This window comes from Chiloscyllium plagiosum, unplaced genomic scaffold (genome assembly GCF_037043375.1).
Source record: "Chiloscyllium plagiosum isolate Xiang-an unplaced genomic scaffold, Cpla_swu_hap1 HiC_scaffold_4, whole genome shotgun sequence".
Taxonomy (NCBI): Eukaryota; Metazoa; Chordata; class Chondrichthyes; order Orectolobiformes; family Hemiscylliidae; genus Chiloscyllium; species Chiloscyllium plagiosum.
The window spans coordinates 20,394,557-20,409,439 of record NW_028270142.1 but is presented as its reverse complement, the minus strand read 5'-3'; the positions used below and the strand labels follow the sequence as shown (position 1 = coordinate 20,409,439).

Genomic DNA, 14,883 nt, shown 5'->3' with positions numbered 1-14,883 from the left:
AGTTCTGGGCCTCCCCTGTCTCTTCTCAAGTATGGATAGGAGAGGGTAATGGGCGCAGGGGTGGCAGCAGGTAGATCACAAAAGGAATTTCAGAGCCACCCACCCTGCTTGCAAACCTGCAGGTCCACTTTATCTACAGACTGAACCTATGTTAGAGGCCACTGTGATTCCCCCAAAGTTGGGCCTACTTCTGAGGTCAATAGTTCCATCCACGCAAAGGGAAAAACGTATCAATTGGGAAGAAAACATCTAGGTCGCCAAAAAAAACAGATCAGGTAATCTGATTTATCATTGCAAAGTAAAAAAGAACTTCAGAAAAATGTTATCAGTGCAGAGGTATTGTTATATTTGTAGGTTGAATTTTATTTTAAAAATCCAAAAACAGAAAATCATTGGTATCAATTTAATTTCTATTTATCAACTAAATTTTGTCAAAACATCATTTTAACATTGTCACTGCAAACATTTCATGCATATAGCCTTGCCTTTCAAGATACACCTTAAAGTTATTACCCAAAAGGAAAGCATAAACAAAAGGTTTAGTTACAATTGTTGACTTCATAAGCAGTATGTTTCCATTTAGTGTTTATTTTAAAGGGAAAAGTCTTTAAACTGTTACATCACAAAAGTTAACAATTTTATTAAAGCGTGCAACTAGGTAGTTTATGCTGTCTTTAGTTCTTTGCTCTCTTATAAATAAACTGGCGGTAATACAAATTGAGAAAACCTTTATCCTGTTCAGTCATATTTATGCTGAGCATTCAAATTCCTTCTGCTAGGATTTTAAAACATTTATAATAAAATTTATTATAGAAGAGCAAATCTTGGGCTGCTGTGGGCAAATCAAAATTAATATTACAGTATTTTCAGAGGTTAAATATAATCTGAAGGACCTTTTTAATATTGGTTTGGACTTGTCCACATAGACAGCAGCTGATGAATTGGCACTCAATGTATTTATGACCTTCAGCACAAATGTCTTCATCTCAACAGTGAAATATTGCAAATATCTTTATGACCATCAAATCTCTGATAACGTCATGATTAAATCCACACCTGAGGGAAAATCATGGGCTAACATCTTTCTATACTTAAAATACAAAAGAACTTTGGACTGGTTGATTTATTAGATACGTTGCTCTTAACAGATTTTCAAAATGTTGAAAAAGCCAGTAGAATCTTTGAAACAGCAATACTAAATATATGCCACATTTCTTTTTCTCAAAAAAAAACTTGTTTTAACAAACAATTGACTTAACACACTCCATAATCTCTGCAACATCTGCAGCAAACATATTTTCCCCTTAGCATTTTATTACTTTATAATGATAAGAAATCAAGTTACATTTTTGCTGATAGATTTTTCCCCACTTTTTCCCCAGTTGACAGAATTCCTTGGTTCTAGAATTCATATCCTCTGCAGTGCTGCTAACAATAGTGCAGATTGCATCAGACTCTACCATGTGCAGCAGAGGAACACTGAAAAGCCAGGAAATTATTAGTAGAAACATGAGAGACTGCTTTATTTGGCTCAACTAAAAATAGAAGTCAAATGGCACAGCCTCGTCAGGGATCTGCAGGAGAAGCAATCGATAGGCTGAGCACATGATAAAACTACTCCAGTTCTTGGATCGACAATCGACAGCTGAAAGGCTATTTTTTGCTATGGTTGACTAAATATGGTCAGGGAGGGAGCGATACTGGAGAGCCTGGTTGCCTGGCAGTGCATGTTTCAAATGCTTAGCTGACTATAAAGCTAGAGCAGTTTCATTTTTTTCTTCCGAGTATAAAATGTGTCCAGCAGCTTCGCGTGTATGGAAGCACTGACCTCAGTAGCAGACCTGACCTCTAAAGGACCACAGTAGTCTCGAACAGATGTTCAATCTATACGTAAAGCCAGAAGTGAGAAGTGACGCAGTGCAGCGTCGAAGCAGGCAGAAGATCCATCTTTCCAACTAAAGTGCCGAACCTTTCTCAGCATCTCTTTCTCTCTCCCTCTCTCTATATCTACTTCTCAGCCTCTGATAATCACCTGAACAACCACCCTGCAGTGTTCAACTTCTGACAGGGCAAGTGAAAGGTATTTGTTTCCCAATAATGCAGGCAGAACTGTATAGTTTTATTTAGAAAGCTGTTAAGGCTTGTACAAATTGCCCATTTAAATTTTTTTAGGTGCATTAATAACGGAATCATTTTGCATTTTTTTACATCAGTGTCTAACTGATTTGTACTTTTACCCAGCAAAAAATGGGCTGATTTAACAGCAGCAAATACTTGTGGATGAATGATTGCGTCCCTCCTTGTTAATTTGTTCAACTGCAAAATACTGCATGTTTCTAACAAATCTATTTTACATTGTAGTGTCATAAAGTCATTATATGGGAAGGAAGTTAATATGGTGCTATCAGCAGCAGATTTTAGCTCCGTGCATGTGTCCTGAAAATGTCCTCCCTGTTCAAGTGCAAATGTAAAGCTGTAAGTTTAATTGCGTAAGATTTGGATTGAGTTTAAAACACTTTTAAAAATGAGTTTCCAAGTCAACAGTAATAGCAATCTCAAACAAAATCGGAATTTAAACAGAAGACAGAGGGTCTGAACCTGCATTAACGTTGAACAATAATTGGTCTGAATTTCTTTTTTAAATAACTCAGTTTATATGCATGAAACTAACACGTAGGGCTGTGAAAGGAATAACCTATATTAAATATGCAGACTGCCTACTAGATTTTTAAAAATGCTGCAGTGCTTTGGCTTCCCTGCAAATTACAACACAGATTTGTTCAACCACTGAACTTATTTTTAAAAATACGTTGTGCTGCATGAATTTAGTTTCAATGCTTATCCCACCTTTGGTAAAATTTTCTGAATGTGATACCATTATCCAGCCATGTGGAAGGTATTTAGATAAATAATACATCTGAAAGCACTATGCCACTCTTAACAGTTTAATGGCTGATAAATTTCAAGTATGCCTGAACTACACATTGAACATGGGCATCACTTCATAATTTTATGTTTCTCACATGATTACTGCAAAAATAATTACTTCAAGAGAATTGCTACTTGTGTAATTCAAGAAAAACTCATAACAGCATGCCATTTATTTCACATTTTCATGCTATTGTTATGGAAAGCCTGGAATAGATGCATGCTTCTTGCACCTCCCCCTTAATGCACTCCCATAGCAGTGATTGTCCAGAAAAAACTGAAATATTAAAGAAATGTTGAGTTAGCAGCAAATTTCCCTGCAACATCTAATTTGCTTGTAGCTTAAATCCCAAACACAATTAACTTCTGATTCCATGTGACCATTTCAAATAGTACCAGCAATAACATATTGCAAGGTGTTTGAAGCTTGGCATCAGGGATAGGAGAAAACAGAAAAATTGATCAGCAATGGACTGATTCTGTTACTCATATTAACAGCAAAAAAATCAAAGACATATTTCCTAAAGATATAATTCCACAAATTCTGAAAGGACTTTAAAAAAATCTGCATATGAATTGTGCTATATGAACATAGCAACAGTGAATGTTAAGAAGAAAAATAAGTTGATAACGATTAAGTACGTTTTGATGTCTTCAAACAAGGCTGCAGAATCAGTGGAATTTTAAAATGCATTAAAAAGTAACAAGCTAACTTTTGCACCAAGTGGTACTCAATTTTGGAGATACAGACAACAGAAAACAAACTACAATTGCTGGGATTGATTTTGAGTTGGTGAAAGTTTAACTTGTTCACCTTAAACTTTTTCAGGTAATGACAAAATTACTTTGGGGCAAGTTGCATTTTTTTAAAAACTATACCTTCTCTCCTATTTCTGCCATGTAACTTGCAGCTTTTTAATTTCTCAAGATTGGTTGGTAGCATTTCAAAACTGACCTAATTCTGCTTCAGCAAACAGGTGAATCTTACAACAAGATGCATTGTTTTTAAGCAGTTATATTCAAGACCAATGAACTGCAATGATATTTCCTGCCTGGAACACATACTTCTTTATATGCCCATATGCTCCTAAAAAACTATGGAATGTAAAGAAGTATGTATTTCTGGTGGGCCATGAACAACCATGAAGAACAGAAAGGCACATAAGGTGGACCAAAAAATACAATGGGAAATATATAAGGCACTTGCATGGCTGTTGTGTAAACAAGATCTTATATTAAAGTTCATTTATCAAAATTCTAAACACAATTTCTACATAAACAAACTTGGATGAAAAAGATTTTAAAGCAAACACATGACTGGTTTTTAATGTATGAGCTTTGCAAAACTATTAAAGTCACTGTTTCATCAGTTAAAATGCAGAAAACACTACAGCTCTTCACAGATGCTGTGATTAACATTTGAAAGGTTTCCTATTTTAATTCCAAAACGCTCACTAAACTTTTGGAACATTATATGACAGTTTGTGTTTTAAGAATCAAGCCACTAAAAATAGACACAACAGAAATATGTGCATCGAAGCACTACACTTTAAACCAGCTAGAAGACTGTCCTGGGTGCACAGATAGGATATGCAAGTTGTATAAGTAATTGAAGATTGTAGCTAAGATTACCACAAGATATACAAATTGATTCTACTCCTTAAAATCACACAAAATAAAGAATCATAAATGTTAAAAATTAGATGTTTCAGCACAAAATACAGAATTGGAAATTTGCAGTCTCTTCCACAGTTAACTTGACTGCAATATGTGAAATGAAACAACCAATGGACTTAAAATTTTAACAAGTATTGAGTTAAGAAAGAAGAATGCAATTTCAGTACCATCACACTTAAATTCCACTGAAAATGCAACACTGAGAAACCGGTTAAAACAGACTTTATACTTTTAACTAACTGATAAACTATGCACTGGACAATGACATTAACTTGAGCAGTTGTAATATACCTTTACAGCACTCTTTTAGTTCTTGAGCCCTTAAAATTGGTGTCTTTCTTGCTTGTTGAATACTTAGAAGGATTGTGCCCCTTCTTTTACAGCAAACATGGAAAACATGACTTCAAAGAACACAGATCATCACCACAACATGAGGACCAGTAATTCTCAGTGGGTGAAATAAGACAATTTTCAAATTAATTTACATTCAGGGACTACATTGGACTTAGTCACTTCAGTTTACTTTTAATGTACCGTTACACATCAATTATTATTCTAATAGTATAATAAATTTCACAGCTTTAAATTTAAAATTATGGAAAACTGATAGTTCCTAAAACACAAATGGTCATATAATGTTCCAAAAGTGTAGTGAATGTTTTGGAATTAAAATGGGGAAAATATCAAATGTTAATCACAGCACCTACAAAGAGCTGTGGTGCTTTCAGTATTTTAACAGATTAAGCAGTGAATTTAATAGTTTTGCAAAGCTCATTAAAAAAATTCCAAAATGTAAACAGCACTGCATTTCATGGGAAGCCATAGTGTGAACATACCATGATTACTGATATTGTATCATATCTCAGTTTTTAAACTGCATAAAAGATTCATGATATCTGCAATTCGAATTCTGAAAGTTGAACAAACTTTGCAAAAGATAAGCGTATTTGCAATATATATTTTAAATTAAAATATCCCTGTACATAGAAATTACAATTTCTGAAAATGTAAAAACTTCCCATCAAGTTAACTTATTGAGTTAATTACTTGAGGGATTCAAACACCATGCAGGGTAGATTTCCACATGCATTCATCCAGTTTCTAAAATTATTCTTTCCATAAGGTTAAAACACTACTTTACATTTTCACAGAAATGTTTGAAATTGTTTAAAGGTAATGCCAAATCCTATCAAATAATAACGGCTCTACAGTCTTAAAACTAAAAGGTTTTAAAAGCAATTTGGTTCAGTTGCAGCAGGATAAGATTCTTTAAGTGGTTTAAAACATTACATTGCTCCTATTTATCGTTTTCAAAGCTCATTCAGCAATTTCCATTAAACCTTGCTTAATATTTCAATGACTAAGCCCGATTAACAAAAAAAGGTGCAGATACACCTTTTTGTCCTCCCTCACCCCTCCTATTTTATCTCACTGACAATGTAGATTTTTCCTGGCCATGTTTGCCAGCCAACTAATCTGACTGTTCATAGCTCACAGATCAACAAAAATGTAGGATACCAACTGCTGCCACTGACTCAATCAAATCATCCAGTACAACCAACAGATAACAGAAACACAACACTGTTAATTTGATAAAAACTGCATAGCCCACTTGCATACCCAGTAAAGTATGCTCCTGAATAAGATATCCACACTAAGTATTGCTCCAAATTTGTCATATCAACCTTCAGAGAAGAATACTGCAAGAATGCGCCATTAAATGGTTATGTCACAAGCTAAATTCTCTTAGTACTTCATCCACTGATGGCAAGTCCTTAAGCACACTGGGTAAGTAGTAGTAAACAAGTGCATAATGATATCTGACCTGTCTATCTAAGCACTGTAGCAAAAATACAGTAAAGTTTCAAGATCCTAATAAGCAAATCCTAAAAACATCTAAACAAATCTTTCCCCACCTACTTTCCTGTTAATTGGTGTTTGTTTATGCAAGACTATGTGCACTCTAGATAAATATACTAAAATACCAAATAGAAAGCAAAATTATATTGTTATAAGCTAGCTCCAAAATATTAAACAACAAAGAATTGTGTGCAGAAGTATTTATCAGCTTTCTACATTTAGTTACATCCATTTACTTGAGTGGAACTTTGATATTCTCTAAAGCTTCGTAATAAATAAGATATTATTTGTAAGAATTTACTTCATTTAGCAATGCAACACTGAACACTGCTAGTGTGAATTTAACAAAAAAAAAACTGTTTATATTGGAGGATTCTTCTGCATCAGAAAAACATCACAACATTGACTGACTTTAATTGCACAGGTAACAATTGCATTCTAATTGACCACATTAGTTGAAAAGTAGATTCAGAACCTCAAACACAGACAGAAATTGCTGGTAAAACCAGAAACATTAACTCTGCTTTCTCTCCACAGATGCTGCCTGACCTGCAGAGTTCTGCCAGAAATTTCTGTTTGTGTTTCCGATTTCCAGCATCTGTAGTTCTTTGGGGATTTTTTTGTTCAAAGTCCTTCTATAACTCTGGCTGTATTCAAGTCAAAATAATGTAAAAATTACTTTCTTATTGGTACGTAATACAAAACAGTTACAGAAAACGATTACAAAATGTAATTTGAAAGATCATGAAATTACAGGAGTTAGATTTATGAATGTGCTTGAAAGACGAGGGCATTCTTATTTTGGACAAAGTGAGGACTGAAGATGGTGGAGATTAGAGTCGAGAGTGCGGTGCTGGAAAAGCACAGCAGGTCAGGCAGCATCCGAAGAGCAGGAGAATTGATGCTTCGAGCATAAGCCCTTCATCAGGAATTGGGATATTCTTATTTTGGGATAATTTACTTCGTTATTGCTGAAATCAAGTATCCAAAGCTAAACATCTCTTAGCCTGACCAGCTTGACTCAGTCAACAGTTAAAGTTATTTTCACATTTGATGAATCTTGGTAATTCAAAAAGTTATCAGCCATCCAACATGGTGGGCACATGTCGACATTCAAGTATTACACTGCATATTCCAATGTTTCTTCATGCCCAGATACGGATATTCCATTCAAGCATACAGCTCTTCATACAGACACTCAACGGTCTAAACTACCCAAGAACAGTACCACAGTGAATATTAATAGCACCAATGTACAGCTGATTTTGTCATTACTGTTCCAACTCCAATTCACTTGTATCAACTGGCAGCAATATCATGCCAAAAGATTGAATTTAAGAACATGTACATTTTACCAGAGCAGAAAACAACTCCAAAAGACTTGGACATCAGATATCAAGATTTACAAAGGACATAGTTAAAAATCACACAACATCAGGTTATAGTCCAACAGGTTTAATTGGAAGCACACTAGCTTTCGGAGCGACGCTCCTTAATCACCTGATGAAGGAGCGTCGCTCTGAAAGCTAGTGTGCTTCCAATTAAACCTGTTGGACTATAACCTGGTGTTGTGTGATTTTTAACTTTGTACAACCCAGTCCAACACCAACATCTCCAAATCATGACTACAAAAGACATGACATCTTTATTTATCTTGTCAAAAAAAAATGAAGTGAGCCAAGAACCACTAATGATAAGTCTGTTTGAATAAAATTAAATTCAAGGCCAAGAATATAAACACAGCTTCACCAAAAGGTGGTTGAGAGAGTGGAGAGGGAGTGTGGAGAACAGGATAAACCATTACGTTTATATATGAAAGTGAAATGAAAGCCAAAGATTATTATCGTAACGAATGATGGAGCAGATTCAATAAGCTTCTCCTGATCCTATGTGTATTTTTAAATTCTTGAAATGAAACATAACATTACTGTATTACAGAAGTGTAATTATAAAATAAGCTGGGATTTTGTGATTGTTAGTAACACCCATCAATTATATTAAAACATTTGTGTAATAAGATTATATGGACACTGGTTTGAGGTAGCCACTGGAAATGGAACCTTGAGCATAAGTGTCATCTTTGAAGCAAATATTTAAGGCATTTTGTCACTTCTCCAAAATGTTACTTTCTTCCCTCTGAATACTTCTTGACATTTCTTTTGCTGCTGGTTGTGCACTTTTCAAACTAGCATTACAAGACACAAATCAAGAAACCCAATATAAATGCAAATTGTCAAAACTGTGTCACTAAGTCTTGGTTCTTGCATCATACCAGATTTTCTAATTTACTTTGTCTCCTCACCTTATATTTTTAAAAATTCAATCTTAATTTTGCATATTGGATTGAAATAATTCTTCAAATGTTTCTTATATATTCTTCAAACATGAATGTTGCAATTTCTTTGATTAAAATCAATATTTTCTTCCACAGTATAACCTTCATCTTTTATCAAAGCACCTTTTGGAAATTAACGTGATAAATGTACAAGTGACACTTGAGTACTTTTCCTTGCTAAATCATCCGAGGTAGATTGAGGGAGCAACAAATTTTTAAAAAATCTTTCACAAGCAAACAATTTTGTAGAAAAACTAAGTGACAAACTAATATTCAAAAGTAAGCCAATATTAGTATACTGTGTCCATAATTAACGAGTGACTGATACTACTTCAATACTTTTGATTAAAACACCAAGAATTTCAGGGTGGAAATAAAGGGAAAAGCAAACTGAAAGAAAGAGTACATGGAAATGCTGCTACTTGAGAGAGATTTTCACTGGCCAATGCTTTGCTAAAGCTGGTAAAATGGAACCAAATCAACTTTTCAATGGATTTGGTCCCCTTCAACCAGCTGTAGCTATGCATTGATCACAACTAGGAAGAAGAGTGAAAACAATACTCACTCACTGCCATTACCACTGGTATGTCACCAATTCATCAACCCAGACACCTTGGTTAGGAAATGAATTATGCAATGTACAATATTCTGAAAAAATTGACTTTGATATAAAGATAACCAGTCAAACCACTTAAATTGGACATAACTTTAAACTCAAAATGTTGTCCTTTAATTTCACTGCAATTAGTACGTGTCTGTATATCTACTTGTACTGAAAGTACTGTTGCATTGTATTTTAACTGATATGAACTGTGAAGGTAAAATTTATGGCATGAAATGGTTTTCATCAAATGCCATCGTGAACAATTCAATACTTTTGCTGTATTCCATTAAATAAAAAGGAACTTAAAATAAAATCTCAACTTGAAGTTTTTACAAGGTATTGAAATATTTGTCAATTAGTAAACATCATGTAAATCATGCTATTGTTTCAAAAGGATTAAAACTAACAGAAAAAGCTACATTGATGGTTCAACACATGGGGGGAAATATATAACCTGAAAACTGTACACTATTATAATGACTTAATAGCTCCATAACTTGACTAATTTATAAAAATGTTCATATAATTTGTTTAAAAAATTTGATTCAGGAAAAAAATTTGCTTCTAACATGCTTTTGATTCCAAGTATAGTCAACTGTCAGCGTTAACATATTCATAAATATAATAGTTACAGACTGATTCAGAAAATCTCTTTTTGATTTGGAAAATTATATGTATTACTCACTAAAATGTTAGATTGCATTGAGATCAATTAGAAACTGTTAAATTAAATCTTGCAATAATGTCTCAGCCAAAAACATACACTACATGAAATTTAAAATTCTGCTCTCTTCACTGAAAAAATGTATTTGGATACAGTATAACAAAGATAAAATATATTGCTTGTGTATCTGTAATCAGACATGACAGCTTAAACATACTCTGGTGAATTTGTGTTTGACTCTACAGCAGTACCCTTGAACATCCTTTAGTCACCTTCATAGAGGTACTCTCATATCTGCAATGCAGTTACAGTTACTGACTGACACAAGTTGAACAGTGCATTCATTACTCAGAATAGGAACTAAACACAGCACATCAGGGAATTAGGTGATAGCAATCGCAGTTCGGTAGCAATGAAAACAGTGCACTTGAAATTTAATGTTAAACAAAAATGTTCATCATTCTAGATTTCAACTACAAAGAGAAATACCTGAGTTCACAATGAATGCCATCATTAAAGTGCACATTTATCAGCAAGTTCAGGCAAAGAGGAAATACACTCGGTTATGAATTGCTTAAATTTGCTTGTCAATTATGCTGCATCTCACAAGCAGCCACTATTACTCATAAGAACTTGCTGGACTTGTACAGCAAACTCAAACTCACGGTACAAAGTTTGGGCTTGCATGCATTAGCGTAAGTATCCCGTCACTGAAAATTATTCATGAAATATTGAAAAGGCAATAGCTTAAAGAGCTGTATCTCATTCCTGTTTGCAATCATTCTTTTAAAGAGTTATTTTTAAAATCATGATTCTTTTGTCTTTATACATCTTTCTGCTCTTGCTTTGCTTCCTCAATTTACCATTCTCTGACTGTTCTCACTTTGTTTTAAAACATAAAATCTCATTAGCAAAGGTAAGTCATTTGCCCCAAGTATCCCAAAGCCCTCATCATGCCATTACCAGTTTAAACCCTCAGAAATTTAAAGGGCAAAAAACGCTAGAGCTACTCAGTGCTGGAAACAGTCGAAATAATGTGCACATTGTGTGCTGCCTCCCTCCAGTAAAATGTGAACCATTAAGACAGCTTCATTAATTACATGGTATGGCTTATCTTGTTTTGACAGTTCACCAATAAAGCATTTATGAAGTCTGTACAACCTATTCCAGTCAGAACTAAATTAAACAACTGGTTCAAATGATACATTCTGTGTGTAGATAAAATATATATGATGGATGAAATGGTATAGCTTTACAATTAAAAAGGAAATGTTTAATAATAAAGAAGATTCCCCAAATTCAACTGCACAATCAAAATGACCAGAAGAATGATGATAGTGTCATGGATATGGTAAAGGACAGGAGAATAAGTACCAACCAGGGACTTTTGTTCAGTGCTATAGAGACAATGGAATTACTTATCAGATGCAGATTTGAAGATCACCAGAAAAAATATTCTTAATTAACAGCAACCAATATAGTTGCTTATCAGAAGGGAAGGATCCTATCTCGCCAACCTACTGAACAGGGTTACATCCAAAGCTGACTGTGGCAAATTTGAGGATATGATATATTTAGACTTCCTGAAAGTAAGTGACACAAATCCAGAAAAAGTTCATTCGCAAACTGAGTTAGGGTTAGGGTAACCCTAATCTTATCACTGGTGTTCAGATTAGTAATAAATTAGCATAAAATAGAAAACAACAAATATTTAAAGAAACACACATTTCTTTGTTGATGAGAGTGCTGGTCCCCAGGCATTAGTGTTGAACTATTGCTGTTTCTAATTTGTACAAGAGGTTTGGACTTAAAGTCAATGTAAATCTGTTGTTTTGCAAACAGTGTCAAACTAAGCAAGCCAGTGTATTGGCAAAACAATTCTAACATTCATACAATGAGTCTGTTCAAGTCAATGTGCAGAGCGAGGGCTGATTGCCTTTACTGCTACCATATAAAGTCAACAAAAAGGCAAGAGAAACGAAAATTATGTAGCATAATGTAGATGCGCAGGGGAACTGCTCAGGCTAGCAAAAGGGTTGCAAATGGAGTTTCACGGGTACCACTGCCATTCATCTTTCTAACCCAAATTTGGTCCTGCGAACTGCCATTCTGTTGCTTAAAGTGACGTGGCACTACAAACTTGAGTTTCGTGCATGTGCAGTCACTATGCTGTCTAGTAATGGTATTGACAATAAACACAGCTATGAATAACAGACTTAATTTGAAAAAATCCAGCTTATGTCTTCTGTGTATACTAAGTTATCATTGACAGCTGAAGTAGTATGGCTGAGTTAGATACAAAACTAACCCAAAACTAAAAGGAAGTTTTCCAATACTCCCTTCCAAATACGAACATGGTACCTACCATTTTTCCCAATACCTTCTTCCAAAAATATGTTCAATACTTTTATAACTCAGTTACAGTCTTTACTTTCTTGTTTATGATAAACAGCACTGAAATAAGAGACTGCTCCATGTCTGAAACTCTCCAAGATGTTGATGTCTATCTTCCTTGTCCCATCCTCAAAGACCAATGCTGACTTAGTTAATTGTATTATGACTACCTAATGTCATGTTACAATCCCTGAGGAAATCATAACTCAAAACAAAATGAAATGACCCCCAATTGACAAAATTACCAACAAGATTTATCTCCAGTTTTTCCAACTTTAACACTAATCAAAACCAACATAAACTAAACATGAAAGTTCAGGCAAATGATACCTGAAATAGAACAGTAAATTTCACTTTAAATACTTGATTGCTAGATGCGGCTGGTTTTCACTGCAATCTTGCGTTGCATCTCCATTAGAGACGTACTGCTGATTGTTATTATTCTTTTCTCATCTATAGAAGCCTTATAACTCCTTGCAAACTCTTCCCATTTTGGTCTGTTGAAGTCTGGACTTACACCCATCAATTTAGGTGCTTTTACCACAAAGACTTACTGGAAAAATTTCACATTGTTGCAATTTTAACTGAGGGTCCATCCCAAATGAATCATCTCTATGGGTAGCATGCATCAGTTGAGACATGAGAATAATCCTTCGATGAACTTACCTTTGGCTTCAAAGTCAAACCTTAGATTTTCGATCCATCTGAATAATTTAAATTTCTAATGAAGTCAGGGCAATTCTCCTCAGGCACATTGCCAGCTAAATGAACACTACATGCCATTCCTATGGTTTTCACCTTCCTTTCTCTGACCTCTCACCACATGTGGGATTCTTTGAACTGCCTTAATTTGAGGCATTCTGGCAATTTCTGAAGTCTAGCATTTTACTTAACGGTGAACCTTCAAACTTCCCCAAACCAAAATTTACCTCCGAAGTATTCATATCAACCATAAAATAGATGGTAATAGTAATACTCAGATATTTCCAAAACAAATTCAGAAACATGCCTTTGATAAATATTTGACTATTTTAACTACCATTATATTCTAAATACCTACCAAGGCCACTCTATACCAAACTTAAGGTTTCCTCCCAGTTAAGCAAGAATAAATTTTTATGTCCTGCCTTTTCCTTCACCCACTTAAAAACAAAATCTAATTTTACCACCCTTCAGTTCTGTCCAGGGAATAACTTTTCATTTCTTGAATTTGTTATATGCTCACGATTAAAACCAAATTCCTTCATTATTCCCATCTAGGCTTGTAATGTTTCTATTTTTAGTCCTATTACATGTTAATGGACTGCTTGAAATTTTTTCAAAAAAAACTCTTCATAGCCTGTATTAGCTGAGGCATAGAGTTGAACAGAGAGCGATTATGCTGGCACTGCATAAGACATTGGTTGGTAACATTGTGTGCAGGAGTAAAATCCACATTAGGAAGGCTTTCACTACGTTGAAGGGGGTGCAGAGAAAATTTAAGAAATTGTTGCCTCAGCTGGAAAGTTTTAGCTATGAAAAGAAAGTGAGCAAATTGGGATTCTTTTCCTTCCAGCAGAGGAGATTGAGAGGAGGCACAATTGAGATGTATAAAATTATGAGGGGTATAGATAAGGAGAGACTTCACCCCTTGATGGAGGGATCGATGACCAGGAGATAGATTTACAGTTCAGGGTAGGAGGTTCAGAGAGGTGAGGAAAACTTTCTTCACCCAAAAGGTTGGTCAGAAACTGAAACTGTCTTTAAAGATGGGAGAGACAGAAATCCTCATAACATTGAAGTATTTAGATGTGCGTTTGCGATAACAAGGAATAGAAGGCCATGGGTGTAGGGCTGGAAGATGGGATTAAACTAGTTAGATGGGTGCTTTTGCCTGGTGCAAACGTGATGGGCTGAAGGACCTTTTTCTGTGCTTATACCTATTTATGATTCTATAAGTTTATGCTTCCTTCTCTTGGTCTCAATCAGAGAATTCTTTTCAGTAATCTTCCACTAACATTGCTGAAGTATTATTTGTTCAATAAATTTATTCTCTTTTACGAACCAATAATCTGTACTATTTTTATTGTAAACTCTAGCTTATAAATGTATCCCTGCCACTGCTGTTTGTGATGAATTTAAATTTTCATTTGGTATATCTCTCATTACTAATTGTTGAGGTTTGCCATTGTTTTCTCCTAATCAATTTACAAGTCCCTGAAACAGGCTAATTTTCAGTCATTTTGAATTCCTCCTTCACTGTATTTTCAGTGGATGATCAGTATTTCACAATTTTTTTTTCTCTTCACATCTTAGGTCATTTACTCAATGCTAAACCCAAACCGAACATTATATCCCATTTTATGGACATAGATTATCATCAGAATTCGGGTTCAGATTCAGGAATTGCATCAATGGATTTCTAACATGGTAATTTTTAAA

At 34.6% G+C, this 14,883-nt stretch overlaps 1 protein-coding gene and 1 long non-coding RNA gene across 4 annotated transcripts in view; one reads left to right on the top strand and one right to left on the bottom strand.

Annotated features, from left to right (window-relative positions):
- mib1 (MIB E3 ubiquitin protein ligase 1) overlaps positions 1-14,883 on the bottom strand; it is a 145,214-nt gene that overhangs the window by 45,259 nt on the left and 85,072 nt on the right. The gene's annotated exons all lie outside the window — the stretch shown is intronic.
- The window catches only part of LOC122549358 (uncharacterized), a 39,917-nt gene continuing 26,978 nt past the window's right edge, over positions 1,945-14,883 (top strand). Inside the window, exons 1-2 of the long non-coding RNA XR_006311504.2 lie at positions 1,945-2,080; positions 14,758-14,871. This is a non-coding gene — a long non-coding RNA (uncharacterized LOC122549358). The remainder of the gene's footprint in view (positions 2,081-14,757; positions 14,872-14,883) is intronic.